Here is a 20,542-nt window from a genome sequence, read left to right as displayed (position 1 = left end):
ATCTCATCCTCTCAGGGGGTCTTGTTGATCAAACCATATTAGCATGGAAGTAATCCATAGATTCTCATCTTCTGTGGAAACAAAAGCAGAATTTCAAAGCAAATTATCCTTAGACACAGATTTTGAAATCAAGATATCTTTAATATACATATATATTGATTTAACTCAACAGCTTTTACAATCAAATGTCTCTCTGCAGTTAAAAATCCTAAGAACAACATAATCCAGACTCTCTGTGTGGTTTTCATCATTACATGGCTTATTTTTTATATTAATTTTATTTTCTCTTTAAATATTTTATTTTTCAAAACTTTCTATTTCTTTATATAACATCTATATCCTTTTCCTCTCTCTTCCAAGCTTAAAAATATGTTTATACGTATTGTAAACCATTTAGAGGTTTATTTCATCTGAATCTGTTTTATTGTGAATCTATTGCTTTAAACTGCAGCATCACTAGAACTGAAATGGCATATTTGGCTGCTGGCTCTTGCCCACCTCAATTTTCCAACATGGCGGTGATATGTTTACTGCCAGCTCTGGCTCTGGGAGCCATGTGTACCACCAACTCTTGAAAGCAGTGGGTCTATGCCTCCATTAATGCAGTCTGTAGCCCAGAAACCTCTTTTTTTTCTATTAGCAAATGCTATATCCACCACACACCATATTGCTCAGATTGTAGAAATCTCTGTGTAATTGGGTGGGAATCTGCTCTGCTTTATCTCCAACCCACATGTTGTGAACCCGCCATAGCCAGGGGACATATCATTGTACATATCAGGAGTGACATGAACTAGGAAGGTCCTCTTAGCTACATTTATATCTCTTCTTAAGCTCTTGCAGGTTTTAGATGGAAACTCTTGCTACCACGTGTGGGTGCCATTTGTAGCTGAAGTTTTCCTGTGTCCTACCTGGTCTGAAGCCACTCAGACTCAAGTAAACACACAGAGGCTTATATTAATTAAAATTGCTTGACCATTAGCTCAGGCTTACTACTGACTAGCTCTTACACTTAAACTCAGCCCATTTCTGTTAATCTATATGTTGCCATGCTTTCTGTGGCTTTACCTGTATGTCACTACATGCTGCTCCCTGGACAGTGGGCTGGTATCTCCTGACTCAGCCTTCCTTTTCCCAGAGTTCTCCTTGTCTGCTTTTCCCACCTATACTTCCTGCCTGACTAGTGGCCAATCAGCATTTTATTAAACCAGTGTAAAAAAAGCATTATTCCACAGCACAGGAATTATGTAAAATTTGTAACATAGTCACTGTGATTCCCCAAAGTATATTCTCACATTGAGAAAGAACCACTAGAAATGACATCCAAATATAACCATTAATTCCATAATTATTTTTCTAAAAGTTGGCTTCAAAAAATGCCAACTCAGAAAACCACAGCATATAATGTAAATATCCACAAATTCACACACACACACACACACACACACACACACACACACACACACACACACACAGAGTCATATGGTAGATTATGTTTAGAAAACTTTATTGTCACTGTTGTTTTTCAGGTAACTAATTAGAAGATACTTTAGAAGTGCTGGAGATGTGGCTCAGTATGTAATGCATTTGAATAACAAGCATGGGGACCTAAGGTTAGTCCCAGAATCCATGTAAAATACTAGATGTTGTGGTGTGCACTAAAATCCCAACACTGATAAGGCAGAGACAGGAGAAAACCTGAGGCTCATTGGACCAACCAATCTAGACAAGTCAATGAAGCCAGGTTCAGTGATACACAATGTCTCAAAAGAAAAAAGTAAGTGGAGACATGAAATGATTGAGAAAGACAGTTGATGTCATCTTCTAGGCCCCACAGCTTGCACGCACACACACACACACACACACACACACACACACACACACAATTGTAGACATAAGATCTTTAAGGCTCTTGGGTTTTCTGATATACCTAATTCATTTTATGCTTGTGTATATGTGTGCATGCTTGTTACATATTTTCATGTATGGGAATACATGTTAAGCTCAAACTTGATGATGAGTATCTGTTTTAATTGTTCTATATTTTATTTATTGAGCATTGCTTAGTGATATATGGTCACTCACCGAACCTGGAGTCTTATGTTCTGCTTGTGCTGGAGATTCTCCTATCTCTGCCTCTAGAATGTTGATATTTAAAGGACCAGTTCACTGTCCTGGCTTCATATGAGTTATGGGGAAGTGAACTCTAGTCCACATACTTATGTGGCAACTGCTTTACCCACTGAACTATTTCTGCAGCCCACATATTAATTTTTAATTTCCAAAAATGTTAATAAAAATGTCCTGAAGTATAGTTACTACACAAATACTGTATCTATTATGCACATATGAATTTAGTTAGTAACCTACAAACTAATGTCTGCATGTTCAGATGGTTTATCATGTTAAACCTGTAATAGTAAGAAATATTTGCTCTTGTTGTTTTTCTCATGCATTACAAGGCATTGTTATTCAACAGGGCTAATTTGGAATCTTGCTGCCATTTTGCTAAGAACCCACTCTATAATTATTGGAAAATATTACTGAGTATTGAGAAACTGTTAGATTGTAGTTATTATTTCTGGGTATATATAATATGTGTGTGTGTGTGTGTGTGTGTGTGTGTGTGTGTGTGTGTGTGTGTGTGTGTGAATTTATAACACTTATTCACAAATCAATATAATCGTACCATATTAAGATAGGAGATTTAGTAATGAGAAAAATAAGTAGTATGTTTGTTACTTCATAGATACATTGTATTTCTTTCTAAATTGTGACTCAATGACCTGCCTCCAACCTTTTCCCTTTCAAATACAACTGTATGTGACCAAAATTTCTTTAAAAATAATTATATTTCTATCTAGGATTTTCCTGTTTAAAGAGACTATGCTACAGTATTTCTTAGAGTAACTAAAAAACCACTGTTGGTCAGGGCAATCATGCAAACCATCTTGCTTGGGTAACAGAGGACTGGGAGAAAGTCCCTTTGGCTAAATGTGTTCAAGGCAGGCATCAGCAATCCCTGCAGAGGCAAAGAAAGGACTGGCTGCTTTGGTCCCTGCAAGAAATTTTTTGATTGCTGTTCCTTGTTGTATTATTCCTGCAAAGCTTTTTAAGGCTTGTTTACTTACTCACCTGCAGCTAAGACTTGTTTTCACAGATGGGTGGTAGGCTTTCTTCAGTGCCAGTTGCAATTCAGTCTTTGAAAGAAATCATTTTGACTTTTCCACAAATTCAGAGTTATAATTTTTGCATAATATCTTGGGGGCAATTTATGTATTTATTTGAGGGTTATATTTGGTTCTACTGGAGCATAAGATTTAAGTACACATTATATACCAATATTTCTCCCATTATTTGAATGCTACCCTAATGCCTTCAAAATACAACAATATAGATAAGTATACTATTTATTGGTTCTTGATTTTAAGCCAGTTTCTGAAGTCTTTCTATGGTACTCACCTTTGAAAGAAATTCAGTGTTAAAAGAGCATTTCTATAATTTATCACTAAACTATAGAAACAGCTCTCAATGCTTTAAAATATAAGGTGATAGATAGATAGATAGATAGATAGATAGATAGATAGATAGATAGATAGATAGATAGGGAGATTATTTAATAAATAAATGGATTTTCTAAAACACAGTGTTTATTTAAAGTATTTGAATAATTTGACAAAAGCTAAACAGTACAATTAAAGTAGATTTTACTATCTAGACAGCACCTTCATGTATAAACTAAATATTATGCTTTCAAAATACCTAAGGCAATACTATAGAACACATTAAGGCTAGATATTTTCTGTATCTTTCATCTACTTAACAAGGCATGAAGATAGAAGTACAGATAACCACAGACAAATGTATTCTCTAAGTATATAGTCATTTAAAAATCATTTTAGAATTTTCAATTATACTTTAAATGTTTGTATTTATTCAGTATTTTAGTAAAAAAATGGACTGTTTTTTAGCTTTGCTGATGGATACATTTAGGCTTTCCTCTTGTTGTCTTACTCACTATCATAACAACGTCCTAATGATCCCTCCTTTGATTACAGAATGCATTTCAAATCATGCAGGTCAGAGAGAGGAGGAAGGGATCATCACCACATCCCCTCCTTTAAGAGCAGTAACAGTTGAGAGGATCTCTACTTGATCTTTCTCAAAATGTTCTGAACTATGGTGTCCTGTTTGGCTCACCACAGAAAGCTTTTCTATGATTAAAACATCTTTTTACTCCTCTTGGTACTTTTGAGGGAACATCTGCATCATTTTCCCATCCAGAGGGGGATTGAGCCTGGTCCCCAAAGTATACTGCTAGCACAAGCATCAACATTTTCAGTGTCCCATGTCCATTCACTGTTTCTACTATAAAATATGTGAATTAAACTATGAGAATCTTTCCTAATACTGCTATTTCTTGCATGTAATAATTAATACATTATGTATACTCTTTAATATACCATTCAGTCCCACCAAATACAAGGATCCTTTAGTTTCTAGACATGAACTTATAATGCGGTTATTTAAACATCTGTGATTAAGATTTCTAAAATGAGCTGTGACAAAAATGAAGGTTTTTGAAACTTGGATGTCCTGGAATAGAATCACATGGTGTCAACAAAGATAAGAGACTCATGTACTTGACTGTATTTTTTTTTTTCAAGACATGGTTTCTCTCTGTGTCCCTGGCTTACCTGGCACTCACTCTGTAGAACAGGCTGCTCTTGGACTTGGAGATTCACTTTCCTCTGCATCCCAAATTATGAGATTTAAGGCTTGTGCCACCCTGGCTTTAATTGAATTTTAATTGGAACACTGCAGAGTTTGTATGGCATTGGGAAAATCTGGCTGGGCTTATTCATGGAATTACCATATCTACCTATGCACATTCAAAAACCATTCCATTAAGACAGGTTTAATACACACACACACACACACACACACACACACACACACACCCACACATACACACACACAGAGGAGGGAAAGGAGAGAGAAAGAAAGAGAAGGTTGTTTTTTGTTTCTTATGTAAATTACTCTGAAATCCTTTGTATGTTATGGTGCTATTGGGAAAGAAAATTTTATGAATTTTTCAAGTTTTTTGTTCAGTTTTATTCTCATTATTATATATCTTCCATGAGAAATAATTAATTAAGCTGAGATTAAATAAATAATAAGAAAGGAGGATTTTATTTTCAATAATTTACAGAGTAGTTAATTTTTTTACTACTTTTCAAATAATTTTAAATTTTAAGAAATAGTTGAGGCCATGTTTATAGCTATATTTGATCTCAATATATTAGAGGAAGAGGAAGACAATGGGTAAACTTGGTTTTGATGCCATATTAGTAAAGAAATGGGTGATACATTAGTGATTATCTCATTGACTGCCTGGGCTGTGATGGGAGCCTATCTGCAGCTTGGCATGGGAATCCCAATGCTGTTGAGAATTGTAATTGCACATTTACAAAGATTTAAAATATTCTCTTAGGAACTTGCCCACATAGTTAAGGAATTTCCTCTTAAAACTTTATGATCAAGATGCATAGCATAGAGGATTACTTTTTGTTTCTTCAAGGTGCCATTTCTCATTTGTACTTCCAGTGGTTGAATTTCCCTTTTAGATTTTTGTCTACATCTTCACATGAACCCCTCATTCCAAATGGATCACATTTTATTCCTTTACTCCTTGTTTCCATAATACGTATTAACTGTACATATAATTGAGGTTTCCTGAGATAAACCCACACCAGCATAGAGACCATTCTGTTCAAATCCAACACAACCCTTCACAACTAGTGTCCTTTCGGATCAACTCTCAGTTTCACACACAAAGAAGAAAAGGTAATACTTGTCTTTCTCTGTTTGGGTTATCTCAGCCAATATAGTGTCCTCCAGTTTCTTCCGTGTTCTTCAACATATACGTCTAAGAAAATTAATTTCTCTTTCAAGCTGTCAAGGATTTACAACTATGACAATGTAACAATAGTATGTCATTTGTATTATAGTTCTTTATTGCCCATAGCATGTCTTACATAGATCAGACTGAAGATGCTGAACACACTCAATAAATTTAACAACTAAATAATGAAATTATACTTATTGTAGTCTTTTCAATAATGTATTTTGGTGAAGGAAATTCAATTAACTGTAATGAAGTACAATTTATCAGTTCTTCTTTTTAGACTAATTCATTTTGACCATGTTTATATTATTACTGACATGAAGGTAATAATGTTTTCCTGCCATCAGTATGTAGATTTCTCACTTGAATTTCACCAAAGATGCTATACTCTTATCACTGTATTGCAAAGAAATAAATTAGTCAGAACAATCTGTCTTCTTTTTCATTGGTCAGGGATTCTGTCACTGTATGAATACTATATTACTAAGATCTATACTTTCCTAGTAATACTTAAAATATGTTATAAATTTGATTGGCATTTAATTTCACATGTTTGTAGGCAACAATATGACATTCCAATTATGTACAAGATGTGTTATGATCAGATAAGTGTAATTAGTGTGTCTATCACCTCAACCATTTATGAATTCTTCCTGTTCAACATATTAAAAATTGTTCATACTTGCTGTTTTGGACAATACATTTATTGTAGTTCATATTTCCCTTATTATGCTAGAGAATATTTGAAGTACTTTCTTTCCATTTTCTACTATAGCTTTGAATCAGTCTATTAGCATTCACGTCTACATTCCTATTTCCTCCATCTTCTGAGCCACTCCTAACAAGTATTCTGTAATTTTTATGGGATCAAGTTTTTAGTTGGTATATATAAATGAGAACTTTCTAAATATGCTATTCTAGACCTGATTATTGCACTCATGTTTTTTTAAACCATTTTTATTTTCTTTTTATCTGCATGTATTTGTACATCTCTGTATGAGTTCATGTATACCACATGCATGCAGTTGTCTAAAAAGGTCATAAAAGAGCAATAGATCTGCTTGAATTGAAGCTACAGGCAGTTTTTAGCCACCATGAAGATGCTGAGAAGTAAACAAGGTTTTCTGCAAGAGTGAGCCATATCTTCAATACTTTTAAAGTTTTTTTTTAAAGAATGAAACAATTTTATTCTTTATGGCTGAATAATACCTCATTATTACAGTTTTTGTGTATATTTTACTTTCACTCCTGTGTATGTGTTTGTGTAGAGGGATGTACACGTGAATGTAGATGCCTCCAGATCTGATCCATTTCTCCAGCCCTACATTTCCATCTATCGCATTGAAGTTTTTCCCATTCTAATCATCTCTTTATGTGTATTTGTGTATCTTTACATGAAGATATTTGAATATGCTGTGAACCCCGAGAATGCATCTGGCTCCTGAGTCTTTATTGATAAAATAGAGCAATAGAGACATAGTTAAAAACAAGTTCCTTGTAGACATTTAAGTTGATTCCATGTCATAGTGATAATAAACATTGGTGTGGTAAATATGTGTGCAGAAATGTTTTTCTGGCACACTGATTTTATCAACTTTTCTGTTTTGCACACCGAAGAGTATATATGGGTGTATGTCAGGTGGGTATGTAGGATTTTTTAAGTTAGCACATGATGGCCAAAGGTTAACATGGAATGCCTTTATTCATTGTTCTCTACCTTGTGTTTTGAAGCAGGGTCCCTTATTTGAAATAGATGTTGCTGTAAGACTGATCTAGCAAGATAGCTTGTTGAAGGACTATCCTGTCTCAACCCAAGCTGTTTATGCTGGGATTAGAGTGAGGCCACATTAATGATGCCTGCTTAGCAGAAATGTGATTTTATCTATAGTTAACCTGCTTTGCACAAGAAGCACTGTTAACTCCTGAAACATTTCTCCTGTCCTATATTTTCTTATATTCAGTAATGGGAAAGCTGTGTCATATTGCATTCTTATTGTATTTCTTGAGTAAACTCCACACTGTTTTCCATTATACTTGTACTAATTTACATCCTCATCAGCAGTAATTAAGCACTACCCTTTCTATATCCTCATTAGAACCTGTGTGTGTATTGATAATAGTCTTTATAAGGGGGATATGATCATAATTCATCATGATTTTTTAATTTGTAAATGCTAACTTGAATAACTAAGTTTAAATACTTCAGTCGTGTTTTCATCTTTAAAATCATATTCACAAGTCTGCCTTTGAAAATCATAGAATCTGAAATGGAAGCTTGTTTATTTCAGCTTAGGTAGCATCTTCTCAGGGGCCAGAGAGAGGCTCAGTGATAAAGAGTGACTGATGCTTTTTCAGAAAAATTAAATTTGGTTATAATGACCCATATCAAGTACCACACAACTGCCTGTAACACTACCTCTAAAAGATCTAGCACATTATTCTGGTCTCTGCAGGTGTACACACATATACATCATATACTTAGAGAAACACACACATACACATAGAAAAATATCAAAAATAAATTTTTTAAAATCTACTTGTGTGTGTGTGTGTGTGTGTGTGTTTATATTCTATGGAACTACTGATGTGTTTGAATACCAGGATGGAAGCTTTCATATGAACACATTACATTTTCACTAAATTTCAAAAGTATAGAATTTCTACAATTGAAATTTATTATTTGGCTCACTGGGGATTTCACATTTCATTGATTGTCTTGGAGAAAATTGGAGATACCCATTTCACATTTGGTGGGTTTTGGTAAATTAATCCTAATGTGGTGAAGGATCACACTTTTAATTACCTGTTTTCTTTGAAACTAAGCTTTGTTTATGGCTTCAGTTACTTGTTTACTATGTGTAAACATGTTAGCACATTTATAAATAATGTATTATTTGCCTCTGTGAAGGGCATAGACCTTCATTTGAAGAATTAAGCATTGATTGGTACAAAGTTCCCTGATAGTTTCCTGTAGTGATTCATATCTACATATATACCTTTCCGGTGTTAAACGTCAGCCTCTACCTATCTTTTTCTTCATTATCCAACCTGACAATCAGTTTCTTTGGAGAATTAAATATAATATAGCCAAGTCTATGATATCAACTAATTGAGATTCAGTTATTTAAAACTACTTTATTAGCTATATTTTAATTGATCATGCCATTTGCTCTTTGTTTACCCACAATTGCTTGTTTGAGCATTAACAGGGACTTGACTTTTTTTTTTTTTTTTTTACTGGTCATATGCTGGGTGTGTATGTATTTTACTTTAAGAAGCTTACATTGATTTTCCAATGTGAAAATAACAAAAGTGGCACACTATTTTCTTTTTCGTTGCCTAACATTGGCCTGCCCTTCTCCTGTTGTTGAATTACAGAATTTAGTATAGCAGCAGAGGACAATAGGCGATTGTGGTTGTCTGACCCTCAAGTACTAAGTCCCTGATTCCCTGTATAGGAAGGCATTCTCTGAATTCTTGAGCATTCACTATCTAAGTGTGCAGATAATTTTTTTTAATTAACTTGCAACCAATGAATATAAGAAAAATCAGTAGAAGGCCAGTGAGATGACTCATCAGGTAGAGGTGCTTGCTCTTAAGCGTGGTGAACTGAGCTACATGGAAGAAAGAACAGTGACACATATATTGTTTTCTACACACACACACACACACACTCTCCCTCTCTCTCTCTCTCTCTCTCTCTCTCTCTCTCTCTCTCTCTCTCTCTCTCTCTCTCTCACACACACACACACACACACACACACATACACACACACACACACACACACACACACATGTTACATAATATGTTAGAAGAGGAACCAGTGAGAAAATATCCATACATGCTTGCTTCTTATAGGAGAAATTCTTGTGTTTGTCCTAGATAGCTTTTTATGCCCCCATCTCCAAGGGAAGAAATTCTCATTTTCTAGAGTTATCACCTCCCTAATTCACTGACTGCCTATTGGATTTCTCAGCTTCCCTGCTTCCTTTTCCCCACCATTCCTCTTATTCCTTCTGAAAAGAGAAGAGGTAAATAACTTCTTGGATGGCCTTCTCTAGCCAAAAGTTCTAAAATCCTCCAAAATAAGTGATGAGTTTAAATTTGCTCTTTTACAGCACTCTTTTAATGATTATTAGTAGACCTATTTGTATGTGTTTTGTTTATAAAACATTTTATTTGTTTATTACTTTTGCTTTGTCAAGAAATAATCTCAATTTTTAAACTGGACTGTAGACAAATTTCTAAACAGTCTTAGTAAATAAGAAACACAGAGCCAAATATAGGGGTGGAAAGCCTTAGTGATCAGGGAAATATAGAGAGACACCAGCCAGCCTTAACTCACCACCCTACTGTAGCTTCCCAAGAGAGCTACTTCGTGTCTACCCAGGTTTTTTATTGCCTTGCTCTTCTGCCCTCTCATTGGCTCTTAGCACAGCTACCTCACTTCTTTGTTACTGCCTGTCTGTACAGACCTCCAGGTCTCTATGGTTGGTACTAGGATTAAAGACCTGTGTCACCATGCTTGCCTGTTCCCTAGTGTGTCCTTGAACACACAGAAACTCTTCCTGCCATATGATTGGATTAAGGGCATGTGCTACCACTGCCTGACTTTTGTGTTTACCTTAAAATGACTTGCCCTTCCCTTTGATGTCCAGGCAAACTTTATTTATTAACATACAAATGAAATATCACCACATTTCAGCACAAATAAAATATCATCACACTGGGCACTTGCTAGACTTTGATACTTGAGTTATCTCTGTTTTTTTCATCTTTTTACTGTATGGTCTAATTCAAATAATATCTACAATTTGGATAGTTCTGCTTTGGTGAAGTGAATATGAAAAAAAAAATGGAGTGGCAAAACTATCAACTCTCCCTACAATCACTGTTCAGAATGGACACATTGATACCTGATCTAAATTCTACTCGATAAAGTAGTTCAGGTAGCAAAGGCATGACTAGAAGAGATGTAGCACCAAACATGGATAAAGATTGTCAAGAGGAAACATTATTAAAAATAATTCAATGAACTCTTTCGTTAATTGCATCATGTGTCTTTGTAGTGGGTAGCCATTCCAGCTTTGATCTGGAAGTTCCAACCCCCATTGAGACTTCGGCAATGTCACGCCTACAAGGCGGGGCCAAGGGAGGCGCCGGGGGACCCGAGAGCTAGATCGGCGGGCGCTCTCTCTGTTGCGGGACCCTGGACTGGAGAGGTGTACCGAGCAGAGCTCCAGAGAACACCGCTGGACTGCGATACACCTTCCCCAGACTCCGTGACCTACCTATTCCTTAATTTGTAAGTTACACCATTAAATAAATCTCCTTTTAACTACGTGGAGTGGCCTTAATAATTTCACCAATATGTCTTTCTTTACTTCTGCCTCCAATATATACTTTCTCTTCCCAAAGAAACTATGACAAATATTTCATACACTCACAAACTCAGGTTTAATCTCTAGGGACTTGTAATCAGCTGTTCATCCTTATGACCAGATGAAAATTCCCCATAATTGTAGGCTTAAAATTAGCACAGAAAAGCACCGTGTTCCATGGAGAAAGTGGGACAGGATCACTGCCCTGAATACCCCTGTCTGGAACGAAAATCATTAGAAGGTGGAAGTCTCACCACAGTTACTGGTACTGAAGCAATTATGAAATAATTCCAAGAACCCAAATATTCTCTCATTCTAAAAAGAAGATATTTTATTTGATTAGGCACTAGTTCCTGACCTAAAAGCAGCTTTCAAGTCCTTCTGTATCCATGGCTCTGGGATGTTTACCCTGTGATCTTTCTTTTAATTAACTTTCCTTGTTCACATCTGAAGGAGCCTGCCTCTCACACTCCTAATTTACAAGGCGATGCTTGCATATGCTGTATCATCTTATACAGTGTGGAAAGAGACTGCTCACATCTTTTGTCTCCCCCATTTGCTGTTGCTCTGGAGGAACAATCCACTCATCAAGCTGTTCTCTATTTCTTATCAACACATTTGAAAAAACTTTTGAAACAGCACCATGGAAACATGTGGTTACGGAAAGAATTATTTTTCTTTCCCACTTGCTGCCGTGTCTTTAAACACATTTTCTATCCATCGTCTTTCTCTTCATTACTTACATTGTGCTCCGCTGTGTTCTTTTTTTGCTGAACTTTTTAAAAGTCTTGTATTAAAAATGAGTCATGAATATGTACAATGAAGAATTCTACTTAGATATACTCAGAAGTGTGTGTGTGTGTGTGTGTGTGTGTGCGCGCGCGCGTGCGTGCGTGTATGCACATGTGTGGGTGTGTTAAACTTTAACCAAAGACTATGCAACTTTTCTGAACTATTTTTTTCATTTGTGCCTAGGTTGGGGACTTCTCTTTTCATCTCTGTCTTGTTCCCTTTTAGTCAGAATCCTGACAGTTTAAAACTCAACCACCACAATTTTGATATCTGAATACCTTTGACATATGTTTGAGTTTTTCATATTCCACATGCCACCACCCTACAGTAATAACCGATGATGCTAGCCTGACTCCAGGAAGAATACATTTGAGCCTTTTGGATCAGAATGAAATCCCTCGTCTGGATATTTCCTCTTAGTAGTTTTCTAAGTACTGTCTATTGCCTGCTTGCACTTGCCTTTGCAGTACTCAGACTTAGTCGTTCTGAACCTACCTTTTTCTTTCCTCTATTGAATGACTGAAATACTCCTGAATAGAATCAGTGGATACCTCAACACGGTGTCATTTCTAACTTTGTCCAAATACACTTTGCCCATTATCCTAGCCATGATAAATTTCTTTCAGGTGTTGATGGGAATCTAGAATTTATTCAAAGGTCAATACAACAATGTCAGTGGTTACACAACTTGGCAGAATATTTGGTTTATATTCTAGGTAGAAAGTACTTGCAGTAGATGGTTTTTTCTTTGTTGTTGTTTATTTTTTAAACCAAAAATAATAGCTGATTCTTAATAGTGTTTTTTTAGGTTCTAGAAGCCATTCTAAATGGTGGGCAAAAATTACAGACAGATGGAATAGCTGCCGCTGCTACTTCAATTGACATGTGAAAGTTTTATGCTCAGGGATATTAAGTAATCTGTCTTCATTCACAGCTCTCAAAGTTCTGTCTGGCATAAAGCTGTCAGTCCAAATAGTTTAGAACTTCCTATGGGAGAGAAGACAATAGATATTCAGGGGGATTTTATCTTCTTTTTAACAGCATTTTAGAAAGAAATCCCTCAGGTGTACAAGACTGCTTTGATTTCCTAAATATTGACATGTTTTCCAGGCTTCTATATAAGTTTGGTGCTTCTCTTTAGAGATGCCCTCAAAAGAACCTGAGCAGCCAGAACAATGGTACTCCAAGTAAGGGCGGATATGGGAGGGAGTTGTGGACAGAAACTTTCCTGAGAAGTAACAAGCATGTCTATTCACTCAAGATACGAAGCTCACTGCAGACAAAAGTACCAACACTACCAAAGCTTAACTTGGTGGACCACGAGTTTTATTGGGGCTACTTATAGGAATATAGATGAACACTTATAGGAATAAGTATTCCTATAAGTATATATATATATATGTGTGTGTGTGTGTGTGTGTGTGTGTGTGTGTGTGTAGTTTTCATAGACCTCTTTTGATTTTTTTACTACTTCCTACATTTTTATCCACCAACAAAAGAAGTTACCCTATCTCTTTTATAAGGAAGTTAACCACAGAGAATATGATTTTATTGTACCCCACAAGAGACAGATTTTGAATGTTCCAAGTACTATGTTGAGGGCAGGGAGTATTGTTTCTATGAGGTTTTGCTCATTTTTTTCTATAGAAATAGTAAGAAATAATATTTAAATCAGCTTTGGTATGCTTTTAATTTTTTAGTTTTATGTTTCTAATTGAAATAAAATTACAACACTTTGCCCCCTCTCTTTGCTCCCTCCGTTCCTTCTGATACCTTCTTTCAAATCCCTCTTTTGCCCCTCCCACTTTAAAGTTTGTAGACTTCTTCTTTGATTATCATTGTTTCACACATCTATGTGTCTCTGTATACACACATAGAGACACACACATATGTAAAACCTACCGAGTCATTTTTTGTTATTTCTTGTTATATGTTTTCAAGGCTGACCACTCTGCATTGGACAACCAAGAAGTGGGCTCATCCCTGGGAGAGGATAACCCTCCTTCTCCCTGTAGCCATTAGTTGCCTATAGTTAGGTAGAACGCTATGAAATCTCGCCCCCTCCATGTTCACATCTCCATTGGTGTTGCCATTATGCAGCACTGTTCATCACAGACTTCCTGGTGAGCTGTTATGTTTTCTCTTCCACTGGCTTTTGTTTCAGCACAAAGATCTACCTGAGTATCAACCGCGTGAGCCATTGTGGCTGACTATATGACTCCTTCTCTGTTTATTGAGATAAAGTCTTACCCTATAGTCCAGGCTGGAATTGAACTCTTTGTATATATCAGGATGGCCTCCAATTACTTGATATCTTCTTGCCTGAGCATCTCAGATGCTGAGATGATAAGGCATGAGTCACCACCCACAACTGGATATCAGTTTAAAAGAAAGAATGGTATGGAATCATGTCTTTCCTCCCTCCTCCCCTTCCTCCTGTGGTTCCCTTCCTCTTTACCTTCATTCTACCCCGCCTTGCTCTGTCAGTGTGTGTTTGTGCATGGGTGCTGCATGAATACCCTCGTGTGTCTATAAACGTGAGAGGAGAACTTGCAAGAGTTGATTCTTTTTTCCTTTAACATGTGTCCCCATGATTAAACTCAGGTTGTCAGTCTTGGTGGCCAGAACCCTTACTACAGAGTCACCCCACTATTCTTGAATTTCAATTTTATGAATAATATTTTATTCAGAAATAATTCTTTGTATTGAAAACATTAGTACCATGTCTTAATCTCTTTCATTATGTATGTCTTCATCCTCAGACATTATTTTGTAAGAGAATCATACATTGGCATGGAATGTGATCAATTTTCTCCCTTACCCCTAGAAGCAGTCCTGAATTCTCTTGATAGTGCCTGTTGGGAAGACTTATTTGTGTTTCTGTGCATTCACTCTGACTGAATATTGAGAATCATAAAGACAATCATTTGGAATAAAGGAACTACCAGTTTAGACTATTGTAAATAAACATATGTGTTTAGCTTATTTCTATTTTTACCAGTATTATTAAGGTATGAACCAGACAAATAACAATTGTTTATAGTTAATATGCAAAACAAAAATTGTTTTGACTTTTAAATAGCATGCATGCATGAATAACACTCTCACACATTTTTTTTATTCCCTCAGTTACAAATAAATATTAGTTCCTGCTTTCTAGGGAGTATAAGCTTATTGTAAATCCAAATTTTTTTCCTAATACTAAGTTTCTGTTGAAAGTATATCTCCTGGGCAGTTCCCAAGTCTTATTTTCACACTACCATTTAAAATGTGAAACAAGTACTAAGTGATCCATTTATACTTTTCTTCTAATAACAGAGTGTTTCTAAGTGTGAAGAGCAAAAGAGTCATATCCTTAAGTTTTACAACAAGCATGAATTCCATGAGTTTATATGCTAACCCAACAGACCTTAGATAATTCCTTATTCTTATGCTCGATAAAGCATAAAAATGGTAGGAGAGAAATATAGTTTCTTTAAATCTTAGAGAAAAGTAGGTCACATTTAGATGTAGAATTTCCACATCTAATTAGCCATGAAATTCATTGAATATTTTGTGTTTTTGTTAGCACCACTGAAATAATGCTTACTTTTGAAATCAATTATTTCTAAATTGTAATTATCTGGTAATATTTTAAATAGGATAAATACAATAGACTAACTATATTTATTCAACAAGTCTAGTCTTATGAATTAAAGGATATCAGTGGTTATTGAGTTTTTGGAGCTTGATAAAATATTAATATTGTTTTAATACAATATTTGTAATTTCTAATATCATTGTATGTTATTTCACATGCAAAATTTGGGGATTGGAGCCCTATCATTGACTTCTTATTCTGGCAGGGATTGGGTGCTGAAGGGTCTGTTAACTTCAGAAAGTATACAAAAGCAGGGGGGTCATTTTCATTCCATTGAAAAGTAACAGACACCTTCTCAGTAAGCAGTTTCCCTCTGGTTCCCTTATCTTCTCCTTCCAACAAATTGGCTGTGATCACGTCTCTACTTGTATGTAAAGGTGTGTGCCACCACATACAATGGATGAATGTGTCACACTGAGAGGCAACTAGTGGAAACCAGCTTTGGGTCATACTAGTTCTCTGGTAGTCTCCCAGATGGAAAAGGAGGCCTTTTGGAAAGGAAAAGTTGTGATGTAGTGAAGTAAAGTTTCAAAACAAATAACATCCATCAACAGACTACCTACAGGAGTTACTTTATCTGGTCCTCACAAACGGATGTCAGGAATCACCTTCCTCCTCTTGCAGTATCCTGGGTTAAACACTTCCACATTTATTGTGTTCACAATGAGGGAGGAAGAAACTGAAATGTCTAAGCATGCTTTATCACACACACTCTCTCACAGGATCAATCCTGTGGGAAAGTTACAAAGAATCACAATTGTCATTCCTTCTGCCGCCATTTACCCACTACAACCTAGCCTCTGCTCAATACATTAATAACTAAAGTCCTCATAGACAATATTTCACAATAGGCCAGTGGGTCTATACCCATGCACAAACCCAATTCTAGACCTGCTTTTTGAGCAAGGCTTTTAGACGGTGTTAGAAAATTGTATGTGTTATCTCATTTAATACAAAAACCTCGTGAAGTGGGCTGCTTGAACCTCATTTTGCAAAGGAGAATGTTGGACCTTAGCTTAGATAATACTGTATGATAATACTACAATCATTGAGAATCAACCTTAACTCAATTGGCTCAACTCAAATTCTATGTGATTACCTTTTAATACTTATGCTTGTCCACTGTATCATAATAAACTGCACGTACATATGTGTGTGTATATATGTATGTGTGTATGTATATATGTATAATTTTCCATGATATCTTGACTTTATTGAAAAATATAAATACATGTGTGTTATATAGAAAAGTGAAGTACCTTAAAATAGATACTGCAAGGTTGATTGGAAGAAATACTGAAAACACATCCTGCTACATTAGTGAAATGCTGAATTTCTTTGTTTCTTGTTAGGACATTTATAAATAGCATCCTTTGCCAATTTCAGTTCTTATTTCAGGGCATCAGTGCAGCCTCCACAGTGCTGTTCTAGGATTTTAATTATTTTGTCCTCAATACAAACAATTTGAGCATGCCATGTGTTGGGACTGTGCATAACCATAAGACCCTATATGTGAATAAACTATCATTACCGCTTTTAGCCGTATCACAAATAAGTAGTGAAAATGGCAGCTAGGTATACTCAATGAAAATAAGTATTAAGTGGTAAATAACTATAAATGGTGTTTGCTTCACTCCATCTTCCTGAAAACAAAAAAGAATGAAAAGAAAACAAGGAGGAGTAGAAGGGGCAAGTGAAGCAGAGAAGGAGGATAAAAAGAATAGGAAGCAAATAACAAGGATGCTATGGTCTAAGGGTCTTGATCAGGTTCATTTTCTCTTCCAGTTAAAGAATTAATAGGATTTAAAAAGAAAATCTCAAATTCTCCAGGTAGCAGCTGTGGAAATCCCAGCCCTGAGACAGAATCAGCCTGGGAAGAAAGGAATTTGATAGTAGTGAGGAAGCATACACACAGAAAGACAAAGAGAAAGACCATCTGCGAAGCAGAGCAGCATGTCGACTCAGTGGCCTTAAGTCCAGTTTCTCCTTCAGGACCGGATATTTTAATGGTGAGTGAGGAGCCTCCTTTCCCTAATTTAGGACTGGTCAGTTTGAACAAAGACTGGTAAACTCATAGGCGATCAGCTGCGATAAAAATGCACATAGATCCTGTCTTGAACATTAGTACCAGCCCACCATCTGAAGGGCACTAATAGTGGAGAGAAAGCACACAGGCCATTAAGCCTTTGTCTTAGGTCAGAAATGTGAGGAGGAAAACTTAAAAGTTTCCATCTTTATTATCTATTTATGGTGAGTCTTCCTATCTATCTGCTGATGTGGGATCTATCTGATTCCTAGTTCCTCAAGCGCAGAAGATGAAAGAAAGAGAAAAAGAAGGCAAAGCCCTTGCTTGATCTCAAGCAATGTTCAAAATGTAGGTCAAGATCATCTCCCCTACAACATTACTCTGGCCCCAGAAACTGAGCATAAACTTTCCTTTTCATAAAATGTTCATTTTGTGGAGTTTAATTATATTATTTTTGCTTGCAATTATTTTCTCATAAAGATCACAAACTAAGTTATAAATAGAATAGGTTTCATAGATAATTAACGTAGCTGCCTTAATCCAATAGATATAAAATTTTGATTAGCATAACATTTTTAATAGTGGAATAAACACCAAAAAAAATGCCTTATTTTTTGTCCGGTTCTTCAGCTTCTTACCCTGAAGCATACTCTCCATTATTGAGACTTTCTGATATATTTCCTTGTCTCCTCCTTACATCCTTAGCAATGCATGTATATCCTCCTAAAGTAAATCTATATTTTGCCTTGTGGTATATTCATCTTTTGCTGACATTTTTAAAGTTTATGTGCAGTTAATAGAAATCTGGGCAGTACTTTTATTAAATCATTTGTTGTTGTTGGTGGTGGTGGTGGTGGTTTTTAATCCCTTGGTAATCCTGTCAGGGCTGTGAGGTGACAGGATCGCAGTAGGGTAAGATCATTCTTCTTTCCCTAGAATAATGATACTAATTGAAGCCATCGCATTCCTTTGATGTTTTTTAAATCATGTTTATATTTATTTCTAGATTTACCCTAATGAATAGAATGAAGAAAATTGTTTGCAGATTGGCAAATAGCTATAATGGTTTCCAGCTCTCTATTTAATGCTTGCTACATATATTTATCATTTTATGTGTTACCCACACACTGTTTTACAGCTCATTATTTAGAACAGTAGGTTGTTCCCTCCATGAAACAGAATAAACTAATTTCAATTTGCCTTCTAACTAGAAACAACTGCTAATAATATGGAAATGTAATGAACAAAAGCCAAGAATCTTTCTCACAAACTATTTCCATTAGATTCGCATAATATTCTTTAAAAACTACTGCATTCCCGAGTTCTTTGGTAATGGGAGAAACAAGTCATTATAATTTCATGTAATCATGCTGTTTTCCTAAATTGTTTTTTACTATGACAGGTCATTTTTAATCCAAGTAGCTGTTTACATTATATTAATGTGAAAAACCCAAACTGCAAATTTGCAAGCTCTTGGTGTTGAAATAATGTCTGTCCTTAAATAGCTTGTTTCTTGATTCAGCAGTAAAACAATTTTAATCAGTTTATTGCCTCCATCAATGACCATTAACAGCAGGACAGAGTTGGTCTTAACTTTTTGCTTGTGTGTTTACTGCTTTGGTTCCTGGGACCTGTAGAAGAAAAATCTGAACAATTGGAAGAGCTGTCACAGCATTAACTGGCCAAGAAGAAGAAGAGAAACCCAGATATCTAACCAGGAACAAGTACAGGTTGAGAAAAGTATTAGAAATTAAAGTAATACTTGGTAAATTATATCACTCATATAGACTTGTTGGGAAGTTTTTAAAAATTTCGAGAACATTCTATATTTAACAAGGTCTGCAAGTTTACGGAAAAAGTCTAGCCACTGGTTTGTATTTTCATAGGTACATGACTTCACATTTTGAACTGGAGGTGAGAAACACCCTGTGTGCAAACGTAATACATAATCAAAATTCGTCCTGCACTGAAAATATTGCTCAGTTAGTCTTTGTTCTTTGTGCCCTCTAAAATTAAGATACAACTCCCATTATCTGTCATTGTTTTCTCTTTCCTCTCAATGTCTGGGCTCAACAAATACCTGGAAAAGAAAATGAATTGATCTATCTAAGATAAACTGAAACCATGAAGAAAGAGAAAGTTTGTTTCTAAGGTCCAGAGATGCAATTAGCAACATCTTAGCCTTGTCTCTGAGACTTTTATCTCTGGAAAGTTTTCAATACCACTATACCAAAGAGAGTTACAAATATGAATTACACAATCCAGATGATTATCTTAATTCTATTACTTAATTCCCCTTTCATGATGATATTATAACATTTTTAAACAAATATGTGATACTAACATATTGTTCTCTATAAAACTACGTGCTTATACAAATATGAATGTACAAGAGAGGTTCTAATGTACTTACATAACTTAAAGTTGACATAATGGTACAAGTCAATAAACAATGGCTTAATAAAGCTACCTCCACCCAGTAGTTTCAATTTGGAGAATTTTAGTCTGTTTATTAAAAGACTTGAGACTATCCTTGCAGTAACAGAATATCTAAATAATAACATTTAGTCTGAGAAAGTCATATTTGTATCAATAGCACAAATTGTAGGAGTCAAATAATCTTGCTACACATTACATAACCCAGTAAAAATAAATATTTAACTATATTCAAAATTGTATGAGCATAAATGTATTTTAGAAATTAAAGAAAAATAACTGAAAAATAGCACAGATGTTAAAAAGGGTGGTGGGAGACCATGCTACTTAGATTGCATTTAAATAAATACTCTATTAG

This window comes from Peromyscus californicus, unplaced genomic scaffold (genome assembly GCF_007827085.1).
Source record: "Peromyscus californicus insignis strain IS unplaced genomic scaffold, ASM782708v3 Scaffold_14__1_contigs__length_90479793_seg_2, whole genome shotgun sequence".
Taxonomy (NCBI): Eukaryota; Metazoa; Chordata; class Mammalia; order Rodentia; family Cricetidae; genus Peromyscus; species Peromyscus californicus.
Note: the sequence above shows the minus strand (reverse complement) of the source record.